At 43.1% G+C, this 13,387-nt stretch overlaps 1 long non-coding RNA gene across 1 annotated transcript; it reads left to right on the forward strand.

Annotated features, from left to right (window-relative positions):
- Positions 1 to 8,367: 8,367 nt before the first annotated feature.
- LOC123641685 lies at positions 8,368 to 11,896 on the forward strand. Its single transcript, XR_006736330.1, has 3 exons — positions 8,368 to 8,429; positions 8,806 to 8,956; positions 11,466 to 11,896. It is a non-coding gene; the product is annotated as an uncharacterized LOC123641685 (long non-coding RNA).
- The last annotated feature ends 1,491 nt before the right edge of the window (positions 11,897 to 13,387 follow it).

Below are 13,387 nucleotides of genomic sequence, written 5' to 3' on the forward strand. Positions count from 1 at the left end.
ACAACCCAAGAGGCCAGGGAGAGCAGGGTGCTGCATTAGGGTTCTCCAGAGAGACAGAGCCAACAGGATGGATGGATGGATGGACAGACAGACAGGTGAGAGGCGGTTTATTACGGGAATTTACTCACACTGCTGTGGAGGCTGAGAAGTCCCATCATCTGCAAGCTGGACGCTGACAGCATGGCTCAGTCCAAGTCCAAAGGCCTCAAAACCAAAGGAGCCAAGGCTATAACTCTCAGGTTGAAGGCCTGAGAGCCCAGGGGGCTGCTGTCTCACGAGCCCTGGAGTCCAAAGGCAAGAGAACCCACTGGAGGATGTCCCAGCTCCAAACGAAAGAAAGAGTGAGTGAGAGAGAGCAATTCGCTTTCCCTCTGTCTCTCTGTTTTCTCCGGGCCCTTAGCCAATTGCATTGGTGGATCTTTCCTGTGCAGTCCACTGATTCAAATGCCAGTCTCCTCTGGAATCGCCCTCACAGACACAGCCAGAAATAATGCTTCACCAGCTATCTGGGTATCCCTTAATCTAGTCAAGCTGAAAATTAACCATCCCCGGCACACAGTGCATGAACTCTGGGCACAACTTTCCCTGCTGCCCAACCCCCCACTCCCTGATGGCCCAAGCTGGCCTTGCCCCACCCTGTCTCCCCAGTCCCAGCCTCCCCAGCAGCAGGGCCTGCCCCGCGGATGAGCAGACAAGCATCTGATAGGCTTGAGGGGTTGAAACAGACTCCCCACACCTAGCATTTCTTTAATTTCTATTAATTTATATTTTTTAATTTCTTTTACTAGAGGCATTTCTTTGCATAACTTGAGATGAAACTTTAAATGCCAGTTCCCCTGGGAGAGGACGCTGACCCAGATCCACAGTAAGGTATTGGAGGCTCCTGGCCTTTCCTCAAAGCAGAGACTTTGTATTTGTTTGTGCACTTGTTTGGTTTCTAGCTGGGCTTTCTGTTGGGGAAGTTGTTGACGAGGGTATAGAGTGGGTGAGGGAAGAGCCCAGAAGCACCTAGAAAAGGAAAGGGCAACGGGAAGGCAAGTCTCATCTTCTTCACAGTTGAGATTGAGCCTCCTTGGCATAACCCTTTTCCTTCCTAAGCCAGCCTCTCCGGGTATGGCGTGTGCCTCGCCAGCCGTGAGACAGGCTCTTTGGAGGGGAGGATGACGCTGTCTCCCTTCCTGCCTCTAATCCCTCCTCAAATCCACCGTCTCATTTCAGGCAAAGCGGTTGGTTCTCTCTAGAAATTGAGGAATAAGCCTGTGTCCCAGAAAACTTGGATTTTGCTTCTTCATTAACCAAGAAATCTTGAAATAAATAGAAGTAGAAGGCAAGCAAAGACACGAGCCCTAGGATAAAGGAAAGGAAAGACAGTGTAATATTCTGGTGAAAACTCAGATTGGTTAAACTGGGCTAAGCGAGAGCAGATAACGATACCAAGTCCAAGTCCGTCCCGGGCCTGCTTGCAGCTCCCTCCTCCTGGCTCCCCAGTGTGCCCAGCACCTCCAGCGGGCTGCCTTTCTCAAGCTCCCTTGCCAGCGGGGTTCTGACTGGTCCAGCCCTGGGGACACTGGCAGGAGACTGCAGGGCAGGAGGAGAGGAAGAGGCAGGCTGTCTCCTCCCTTTCTGACTCGGCTGGCAGCTCAGAGGCTGTGTTTCCTCCCCGTCTGCAGCAGTTCCAGCTTCTATGAGGTGACTGTCCCCTGGGTTCTAGGAATGCCACCTCCATCTTTTATACTTCCAGCCCCTGAAGGGGGGTGGTTTCTGCTGCTGCTGGTCTCCAGGTCACCTTGCTGACTCCTCTGTGGTGTCTCAGCTCTTTCAGCCTCTGCGAACCCCTTCCCTGCATTAAATTGCCTCTGTTTAAAACGCTCAGTAACTGACCTATCTTATACAATTTACGCATCAGTATTTCTTAATGTGGCACCAAAAAAATAAAAAGAAAAGCTCTCTTAATAGAATCTATAAGGAGCTTTGAGGCTTCTATGACCTAAATCTTAGGAGAAGACGGAGAGGGATCCAGGGAACATGATCCCTTTGCTCTCATCTTCTCTAAAACTGACTGAAGATAAGCCTCTTCCCAGTTGTTTCTCACTTGTCTCCTTTCTTTTGGGGTTTTGGGCACCCTGCTCACATGGCCAGGTGGCAGAGAGTCCCAGAAGAAGACCCAGTGAAACCAACCTCCAGCCTCACTTCCCTAAGGAGACAGCTCTATCCATGATGCTTTGGTTCCAAGGAGAGACTCTGTGAGTGAGGTGGCACATCTTGCTTTAGAGGATTTAACATTTCCACACCTTTGCTTCTTACTTTAATGCTGCTGGACCTTGCAGATATGACATTCATGCTACTTTAAAATGTGGCCTAGACTCTGGACCACATTTTCGTGTTTTACAATTTTGCTATGGTTTGAATGCATGTGTCCCTCCAAAATTCGTATGTTGAAACCTAAACTCCAAGTGATGGTATTAAGAGGGGGTCCTTTGGGAGTCGATTAGGCCATGGGGGCTCTGCCTTCATAAGTGGGATTAGTACCCTTATGAAAGGGCTGGTGGGGGCAGTTCGTCCCTGTTCGCCCTTCTATCTTCCACCATGTGACGGTGCATCAATAAGGCGCCATCTTAGAAGCAGAGAAAAAGCCTTCAGCAGACGCCAAATCTGCAGTGCCTTGATCTCAGGATTCCCAGCCGCCAGAACTGTGAGGATTAAATCTCTAATGTTTATAGATTATCCTGTCTATGATATTTTTGTCATAGCAGCCTGAACAGTTAAGAGAGAAACAAAGGGGTCATTTTATTACTTCATAAAGAAAAAAGTTATGATTTCCAAATTTGCTGCCCTGTTAAACCTGGATCAGAAACTGAGCAGCTGAGTGACTATCATTGTCACGGTTAGCTCCCAGGGGCTGGGACGCCAGTTCAGATGTTGTATAATAAAAAGTACAGTTTGGAACTTGGGGATACAAATCTCAATTGCTAACTCCCCCATCCTAAACTCTCAATCCAAAATTTTATTTTACTTTATTTTATTTTATTACTTTATTTTTGAATTTTATTTTATCTTTGGACCTTGCAGTCATTTTGCATGCTAAACAGCTGGCTTCCTGTGTGCTATGAGAAAGGTAACTCCTCAGGGAGGGCTCCGGAGAGGAGAGAGCAGGAGGTGTGAGGATGCAGAACTCTCACCTCCCCCACTCCTCCCATGACTCTTCCCCAACTCTGGTCCCATTTTGGCTGGGAATTGTCCAACCAGATTTGGGAAATTTCACAATGTCACTCCAACTCGCCCATGGTCTCTTCCAGACTTAGCTTTTTTCTGAAAACTAAAGAGCCACCAGTGACATAAGAAGAAAACTGGGAGAGGGGACTGGCACAGAGGTCAAGAGGAGAGGGTTTTTCAAGGAGTCCCTTTTCTTGAAAAATAAAACCATTCCCCAAAACACTTTTCCCTCTAGTGACCCACTAGGTCTCCTTCCCATCACCACCAAATTCTTCAACAAAGTGGCCAGCATGTCCCGCCCCCCACACTTGCTCCCCACGCCCTTGAATTCCAACTCCCACCACCTATGGACGAGTGTCCTCTGACTTTCTGGTCATCAGATTCGGGGAACATCTCAGTCTTCACCTTCCAGATACAAATGCAGGATTGGACAGTGTTGTTTGTTCTTGTCTTCACTTTCTCCATTGCTCACTCCCTGTCACATGGTGGAAAAACCACACAACTACTAATAGAATAAGGCAGGTCTATTAGCATTGATGTAAGGATGTCTAGTATATATCATTCAGTTTTAAAAAGTCATGTTGTAGAAGAGATTGGTTTATAAATATAAGCATATATTAATATTAACATATTATGTAAATATATCATATTTGTATAAATATATCCAACTGTTTACAGTGTTCTCCAGGGGTATAGGATTATACAGGAATTTCAACTTTTAAGTTATCCATTTTTGTATTATTTGAATTCATATGAGCACATATTACCTTTATAATCAGAAAAATACAAATATTTTAAAAACAGAATATAGGAACTCCTTAACTAAAATACAAGGCCAAGAGAATCTTTTAAGAAATGCCTGAATATAAGAGCTCAGGTAGAAGCTAATAAATGAGTTCTGTGATTTACAAATTTTATAGTGGTGAATTATCCTATATCACAAGACACACCCGTTGGTATAAAACTGTCTTTGCAGTTAACCTTGAAGTCAATGTATACACCATGGAATTCAAAACACAACTTGCTCCCCATGAAAATCCGTGGGGAGACTCCAACCATTCAATACCACCTTCAATGACAATGATCACAAAGGTGTGACTTGTTGAGAAAAGAACAGGATGCCAGTGAGTCCTGGGAACACTAACTCCAAAAGAAGCAGTGGCTTCCTAAGGACAAAAGGGTATCCAAGAGTATCCGTTGTCCCTATGAGGGATGGACCCACCCTCTCTTGCCAAGGGTGCGAGTTACCTAAAACGGCAAGCCGTTGGTGTACCCACATCCTTCCAGTCTGTCCCAGCTCAGCTGGCCCTAACCCTCGGCTTTGCCTCACATTCCTCCCACAGCACACATGCAGACACACAGGGGCACTTTTTGATTTTTTTTTTCTTTTTCACTCTATTCCTGATCTTTGGATTATCAACCAATCTTCGTTGCTCCAGCGAGACCCTTGGCACTCTGCAAGAACTATTGGCTCAGACTAACTTGGCCATTGGGCTCCTTCTGTTCTTGATCAATTGTGGGAAAATCCTCACTTCCAGCTCTAGAACTCGAATTCTGCCACTTCCCAGCTTGCCAGACACCCCAAGAGGCCTACCGTGTTGCCTGTGAGAGTTTAGCGAGAGGAGACAGGCGGTTCTCTAAGAACACCCACCAGATAATCAGAGCAACAACCCTGAGTCCAAAAGGACGGGTGATAAAAATGACCTCTGCTATTTTGTACATATACAGAATATAGCTTTCATATAAAGTTACATAAAATAGCCTGTATGTGGACCAAACATGAAATAAATATAAAAAATAATATTAGTTATGATGAAGCTACCTTCACCAGTGTAGCTCTAGAATCCCCTTGGGTTGAGAATTGTCTTTATTTGAAGGGGCAAGAACCTTCATAAGGCTCCTCAGTTAGTGCTGACACACCAGAGGGAGGAAAGAGATGCTCTGCTTGACAGGACAGGAATTTTCAGTTTTTGTTCTTAAAAGGAAGAGCAAGAGAAGAGCCAAGAAGATGGAAAAATGTTTGTGTTAGGGTGAAGGCCAGTGGCATTTTCTGGGGACAGGGTGGCCAAAGCACATTGTAAGGAGGGTGAGGCCCACTCTTTCACTTGGGGTTGTTTGTGTCTCTGTATTATGCACCCATTTTAATACCCCTTCTACCCCCTCCTCAAAATTTCAGAAATGTCTTCTCTGTTCAACTTTATTTTTTATGAGGTTTTTCTTTTTGTTCTATTTAATTCTTGGAATAGACAGACTTTTAGGGGTATAAATGGAGCCAAAGAGGCAAGCAGGGAAGAAGTAGCCCAGGAAGCAGAAGAGGCCTTAAGAACACAAGTTCCACTCTGTCCCCTCCCTAGAAACTCTGAGACATATTGGGGAGAACTTCAGCAATCCATTGGCAATGGTGTTGGGAAATTCTTGCTAATTTTGCCTAATCTCAAGAGAAGCAGAGAGACCTCAGCTGACATCTGAAAAACAAGCAGAATGCAAAATCATAAATGCATATAACTTACCCATCTTTTTTCAAAAGCTGATATTTATCAGCTTTCAGATAGATAGATTGATAGATACTCACAGCCCAGAGGAGGGAATGGAATGTTGTGAAGGACGAAGCTCTTGATGAGACAAGTATGACTGAGCAAGCACATTAGTCTTTTCTTCCAATCCCCCTCAAAAGTATGTTCTTCAAAACCCAGAACAGTAGGGGGTGATGGGGGGCAGGAAAAACTAGCATAAAAGGATAAAGAAATTTTTAAACAGCAGCTAAATATAAACTAGAATAGAAAAGGTCTAAAGCTGTGAAAATAGCCAGAGCCCATGAATAGGAGGGGAAAAGATAGGCCAACATTTAAGAGAGTGAATGTGAAAGAATATCTTAGTAACAAACTATTCTCATTATATTTAGAAAAAAAAAAGGTACATTGATTTAACCAGTGTACTTAATAGCTTTTTTTTCAATGTAAAAAAAAGTTATAGGATTTATGTGTTATTATGCAGAGTTTTAGTAGGTGCAGGAGTGGAGTGATCCACCTCTGCTGCTTTTGGTTAAGAGCCCCTCGTGGAAATTCCTGTCGGGTGGACCAGGCCAGCCATTTCCATGCTTTGCCAGCTAATATTCTCTCCCTAGTCAGCTCCTCTGAATTCTGATATGAAACAGACTTCAATGACTCTCAGAGATGCCAAAATAAATATCCACTGTTGATGAGGTTTCTGGAAATTTGGAGTAAAAGAGAGAAGGCTCCATAGATTCCTTTTTGAAAAAGCATCACCTACCATATAAGATTACCATCTTACTCCCAATTCTTCTCCCAAAAGGCCCTCCTGGGCAGCTCCATAACCAACATGAAGGCCTGCAGCTCTGGTGGAAACAAAGGCTTCCAAGACTCCTCCAACACCTCAATCAATTTTTAGTGATTCAGATGTACCAGGAGTCTTTGAGAAAGTCTCATCTCTCTCAGCATTCTCTAGAGTTTTAGGAGTTGCATTTAAAATCTGTTGATTTACATCTGCTTGGCGTTGGAAGCATGCAAAGTAGAAAGCATTCTCTACTTGGCATCAGGCTAAGGGACATTAATCTTGGGTCTGCCCATTGGCAGCTGTCTGACCATTGGCAAGTCAATCTCTCTGGGCCTCAGGTCCTGCAATGGTCTACAAAATGATCAAACTGTGTTTGAGGAAATAATAATAGTATCCACGAGTTTCCGGCTAAGTGTGTCACGTTCATTATAACATTTCATCTTCATCACAATTCTAAGTGGTATGTGTATTTTCTGCATTTTACAGATGATTTCTAAAAATCCCTTCCCATCTTAATATTTTTAGACTCTAGATAATTAAGTTTCATATGCATTTGGATTCTTATTTTTCTGCAAAGTTACTTGAATTTATTTTTTAAGATGCTTATTATAGGCGTTTCTAAAATGAAGAGATATAATTACCCAGGGATTCAGGAAATGAGGTTGCTAATTTGGACGTTAAAACCATTTCTGATTACACTGATGAACTCTCCCAGTTACTCATTTCTCTGCTTTTTTCTACCTCTGAAGACTTGACTCATCTGCACCCTCCACGGAGACCCAATTTCAGAGGTGATTACAGCACACGGGCAAAGCCCTCATGAATGGGACCAGCGACTTTATGAAAGGGCTGGGGGCAGCTAGCCGGGTCCTTTTGCCCTTGTGCCTTCTGCCACGTGACGCTGAGGCAATAAGGCACCATCCTAGAAACAGAGACCAAACCAGACACCAAATTCTCTGGTGCCTTCTTCTTAGACTTCCCAGCCTCCGTAAGTGTGAGCAACAAATTTGTGCTGCCTGTAAACTCCCCAGTCTAGGTATTTTGTTTCAGCACACAGGCTGCTAAATATAGCAGCACTACAGGTATTTATGCTGGCTGTCCCAGAGTCACCAGTGCTGTTTCACATCGGGGTCAGACAGCCAACTGTGGTCTCTACTGGGGAGCTGGTCACAGCCGGCCTGCTCTGACCCTCTGGAATTCCCAGCAGGTACCAAGCGGGGAGTGAGTCAGTGCAGTGAGCAGATCAGTGGGAATTAAAGAGAAAAGACCCAGAGATGCAGCTGACTGTGCCCAGGGTTTTTACTTTGCAGCACCTGCAATTTGGAATCATTAGAAGCATTTCAGACTCCTGTCCAGCCCAGGTCCAGTAGGAATCCTGGGGACTCTGAGGCCACTTGAGGGATGATCAAGGTTATGAAAAGCTTATTCTTGGGAAAGTCATTCAGTCATCTGTAGCTGCGTTTGCTCTGAAAATCCCTGAGATGTTCATGGCGGTCTGGTTTTCCAGATGAAGAAATCACAACCGTGTCTAAAAGACAGTGGGGCAGCTGAGTGAAAAGGGAAAACTAGGGTCAGTCAACCCACTGGTTTCCTCCGTGTGATGCCAGACTGCTCCACGTCGGCAGGTTCTGCCCTGATTTTGAAAGTCGAGAGCCTTGACTCGCAGCTCCAGTTCTGCACTTAAAAGCTGCGAAATTTGGGGAGCGTCAATCACCCACCTCTCTGGCTTCAGTTTTTATACCTATAAAATGAGTGTCGGACAGGTTGGAATTCTTTCAGCTGTAGCAAAACTATGACTCTATGAAATACACCGTTTGTTTTGTTGTCATGGAGACAGCCTGAAGCTCAATTAACCTTACTAACTTCCCCAAGGACTGACCCTGAGACCGAGTTCCCCTTGTTCGGGAGTCCCTGCGGTTCTGGTGAGGGAGGCTGCGTGGGGACAGGGGAATGCAGACCACGGGCTTCCGCATCTTTGCCCCTGGCCATTCTTTGGGGAAAATGTGCGCCTTCTTCTAAAAGGAGAGAAGCGGGGTCCAGAAACTTGGAGGTTAAATGAATTCTGCATTCTAAATACTGAATGAACGGAGTGCTCAGTGGCTAAGTTTGTAGATGAGAGTTCTTTTAAAATTGAAATTCTTTAAATAGGGGTACTTGAACATTTTTCCAAGGGCTACTCAAGCATTGACTGATTTAAGGGAATTAATGTTCAGATTCTCAGCTTAGCTGTGTATTCTTTCTGCCTTAGACTATACCTGCCTCTGTAGTTCACGTTTCCCCGCTCTTGTTTTCTCCCAGCCAGCTCTCCTCCACTTTGTAAAAACACCATGTGCCCCGCACCCCTCCCGAATCTTACTAGGGTGCATTACCTGGGCTGCAAAAACCTCCTGGGCACCACACACAAGGACGGTTCTGGAACACACCTCCCTTGAAGAGAGTCCCCTGCCAGGTAAGTGAAGGAAGTGTCCTTGGAAAATACTGGAGAAGGACGGGCTGGGCTTCGCCCTGAGGCAAGCTCAGACCAAGGCTGTTTATGCCTTAGCTAAGCACAGGGGCTTCAGAAGTGAGTCGGCTGTCACAGGGGTGCAAGTGAACTTATTTGAGTTCAAAATAGAAGTCAGTCCTTTTCTGACAGGAATAGTCTGATTTGGCACATTCAGGAAGCTCTGCCGTTGGGTTATGTAGCGGATGTTGTCCATGATGAGCTAAAGCTGCAGATGAAGCACGTGATAAAATAATCGTCTCTATTTAAAAATATTGCATTTGCAAAATTGCATTGAAACTAATAATATTTCCTCTTTCCCAGTCTTTTTCCAGAATATATCTGGGTAAACAAGAGGCCTAAGTGAAAGAGGAACAGGAATAGCTGTCATCCTAATTAGCATTCATAAAACCCTATTTGGTATTGAGGGCTGAACTCTGATTTTTTCTTTGCCCCAGAAATTCCTTTCTAAGAGGGCCTGGTGAGTCACGCCTACAAATGATAAAATCTCAGTAAACAGGTTTTTATGATGTGGTTTACTTCCTGACCTGATTCCTGTATAGCATCACATGAAGGATAGAAGACCCTTATCTTAGCTCAAGCATTCCTTTCCACTGATTCCTGGTCTTTGGACAAAGGCCAACTCCTTCAGCCAATTGTCAACTAAAGAATCCCTAAATCCACCTATGACTTGTAAACCTCCATTTGGAAATGTCCTACCTTTTTGGACCAAACCAATGTATACCTTCCATGTGTTGATGGCTTTACCTGTAATCCCTGTCTCCCTAAAATGTATAAAAACAAACTGTAACCCAGCCACAGCCAGTCCACTTGCTCAAGGCTTTTTAGGCGTGGCTCCAGGCTATGGTCCTCAAATTTGGCTCAGAATAAACCTCCTTAAATTATTTTACAGAGTTTATCTTCTTTTCCGTTGACAGTATAGTACCCCAAAATGGAGATAGCAACTATTGGACTGGGAAACAAATCTTTTGCAAAGCCAATTAGCTTCCAATGTGCTGCTTTCATCAAAATGGCAGCAAGGCCTTTTCATTATTGATTACTGTTATTTTTACCGAACAACTCACATGGAGTTCAAAGAATTGAGTGACATGGATATCCAAAGCTCCTTCCATTTATTTATTTATTTATTTATATGAACAAGATTTTGCAAAACTAAAATCTATAAAAATGAAAAATAGCAATGGAATTGGTACCAAACCCTGTCTCACTCTATCAGTAAATAATGATCATCCATGTATACTGAAAGTATTATTTTTTTATAGGGACAGGGACAGGGACAGAAACATTGATCACATTAAATGATCCATTCCATTAACATTTTATTTTAATATATAATAGTATAACAATTTATAATATATTTAGATGGTTTTAATCAATTAAGTGCTACCACTACTAACTGTAACAATAGCTCTTCATGAGGAATTTTTTAAACATTAAATATTAAGTCTTATGGCCTCAGAAAATTTTGGAAACAAATTTCAATTTAGATACATACTTTTGTTGCAGGGATGTATAACAGAACCATCAGTAAAAGACTATGAAGCCAAAAAGATATATTGGAATAAAATTTTGTCAGAGAAGTGAAATGGAAACACAAGATCAAGAAAATAAAATATTATAAAATCCCCAACTATTAAAAAAGTGTTTGTTTGTGGATCATGATAAATTTTAAATGTCAACTTAAAAATATGTGTATGGTATTTTTATTTTGTTTATTTATTTTTATCTTTTTAGGCACAGAAATACTGGTAAAATGTGGGATATTTTTAAATATTTAAGAATTATGTTAAGAGGTTTATGTGCAAAAATATTTGAAGACCATCGCTCTAGTTGCTCATCTATAATTGAATGTTTGACCAGCCTGAGAATGTAGACATGTTATTCAAACGTTTAAGGTCCAGAGAGGCAACTGAGATTTCGGGAGGTTGCATGGCTTGCCTGAGTGCACACAGCAATCCAGCTATGGAGGCACTTCCCGTCAGGATCTTCCTCAGACCTCGGGGTCCTTGCACATGCTGTCTGTCCCTCAGCACTTTGCCAGGCTCACTCCTATGCATACTTTGGATCACTGTTCAGACTTACTCTTACCCCCTGCTCCCACCTGCCCCCAAGCCCATGTCAAATGCTGTTCCAATGAGTTCTTACCTCTGTGCTGCTTTTTCACAGAATCCTCAAACCACAATTGCCATTGTCTATTGATGTGTGTATGTCTGCTGCCCCTAGACTGTAGGCCTCCTGAGGCAGGAACTGCTGGCATACTGCTCACTGGGTATTTCTCAAGCCAGGTGCACAGCTGGCTGCTCAGAGTGTACAAAATATTTGTTAAATGAATGAATATACCAACCAATGCATGGATTTTATTTTTAATTAAAGATCTTACGGTCAGGGTGCAAATGTGGAGTACAACTGTCCTGGAACTGGTAGGACTCACTTCCATTATCCATGCATTTCCCAGGTGATGGCATCCAATCCTTCAGTGAATGCTGCAAGTGACTAGACGTGAAGAAGAGGCAAAGAGCCCATGAAAGAGGCACAAAGAGTTTCCCGTGGCGCCAGCTCCCCAGTCTGTCACTCCCTCACCATTCCTTTCTTCACTTCTCCCAGCAGCCCAGGCCTGTCTCAGATCTGGCCTTGGCTGGCAGATCCTGAGCACTCTCCTTCCATCTGGAGTCCATTAGGAGCACCTTGCCAGCACACTCAGCCTTTCAGAGGTGATCCACATGTGTGCGAAGCAGGAGACACTTGTAAAGTGCCTGTGCTGTGCCCCACAACCGTTGTATACAGCTCAGATGAAGCTCCCAACAGGCTTTCAGCCCATTTCCTCTGGGGCTTCCAGGCCTTAAGGCCCAAGGAGTAACTGCAAGAATCTGAAAAGAAGGCTAAAAATTCTAGAACAATTGGGAAAAAATCAGTATCTTTAATTACTTGCTTTGTTTTCACTTTTATTCAGCTTTCATTTTATTATTTAATTTTACTTCCACACTGATGGATGTATCCCCTTTAGCTGAGTGACCTATGAGAACTGAAACCAACATGCTTTCTTACATCTATGCTCAACATTTCTGGGACCAAACAGACTTTCCTATTTTATTGATAAACAATATTGTGTTTAGGCAAAAACATTTTCGAAACTTGCTCCAGGGAATATTCAGTTTTGGAACATAAGATGATGAACCAATAAAATAGTTTACTAAGCAAAACTATTATAATAATTTATTAAGACTCACTTCAAGACCTCCCCTCCCTGGCCTCATTAACCCGAAGCTAACTCGTTATCAACTCTGCCCAGTCTCAGCTGGTTCCCTGCCTCTCAGGATGTGCTATAAAGTCACCCGGTCCAGGTTCTAAAACCTGGTAACATCCCACTGCTTCTGAGATACTGCTAAGTCTCTGTCAAGACAACGTTCTGCCTTATTGCAGTAAATCTAATAAACTTAGTTTCTGATGAGTAAGTATTTCTGGAGGAGGAGTCAACATCTGGGAGCCTCAAGAAGACACTAAGGTGATCATTAGATTGCAGTTGAGGGGAAGAAATGACAGAGCAAAACGTAGGAGCTCTAGTAACATCATCGGGCCAAGCCTGTTTTGTGACCAGAAGTATTCCCGAAAAATGCTTTCTATTGCCAAGTCAAGCTAAGCAACAAAAAGAAAGTCCTTTTGAATCATTATCTGAAAGTAGGAATTTAATAAAATGCAAGCCCAATCTAGGCACTTGGAACTTATCCTTACATAGACATTTATAAAACTATAAAACTATTTGTACTATAAGTTGCCGTACAGATGATCTATGTAAGTCATTTTATAGTTAGTGACTCCTTGCTTAAATATCTTCACCCATCGCCTAGTTAGTGATTTGGCTACATTTAGAACCCAGAACAGTTAGTGTATACAGTCTAGTGTATATGTATACAGTTAGTGTATAATTAGTGAGTACCAGAGCCCTGGAAATGTGATATCAGAGAGAAGCATACTCTGGACTATTAAAATCTGAAAGAGACAAAATGGTACCCTCTTGGGCTGACCCAGGGCCTTTGCAAATGCGAATTTCTCTGTCATGCTTGCTTAACCTGTTATCTTATTCTGGTTAATTCCTTCTTATCCCCGGAGAATCCAGCTAAAGCTTACCCTGGCACACAGACCAAGTCTGGCTCCCAGTTGCATTCTCTCATAGCAGACTTTGCTGCTTTGAAGCACCTTTCAGAATTGTAGTTAAATTATTAATTGAGTATGTATTCTTTAGGATCTACCTCCTTTTCTGGAATGTGAATTCCAAGAACACAGAGGCTATAGACTATACACGCTGAATGCTATATCTCAAGCATATTACATCACCCTGCTCATAGTAGATGCTCAATAAACATTTATGGACTAAATGCA

Source organism: Lemur catta, chromosome 7 (genome assembly GCF_020740605.2).
Source record: "Lemur catta isolate mLemCat1 chromosome 7, mLemCat1.pri, whole genome shotgun sequence".
Taxonomy (NCBI): domain Eukaryota; kingdom Metazoa; phylum Chordata; class Mammalia; order Primates; family Lemuridae; genus Lemur; species Lemur catta.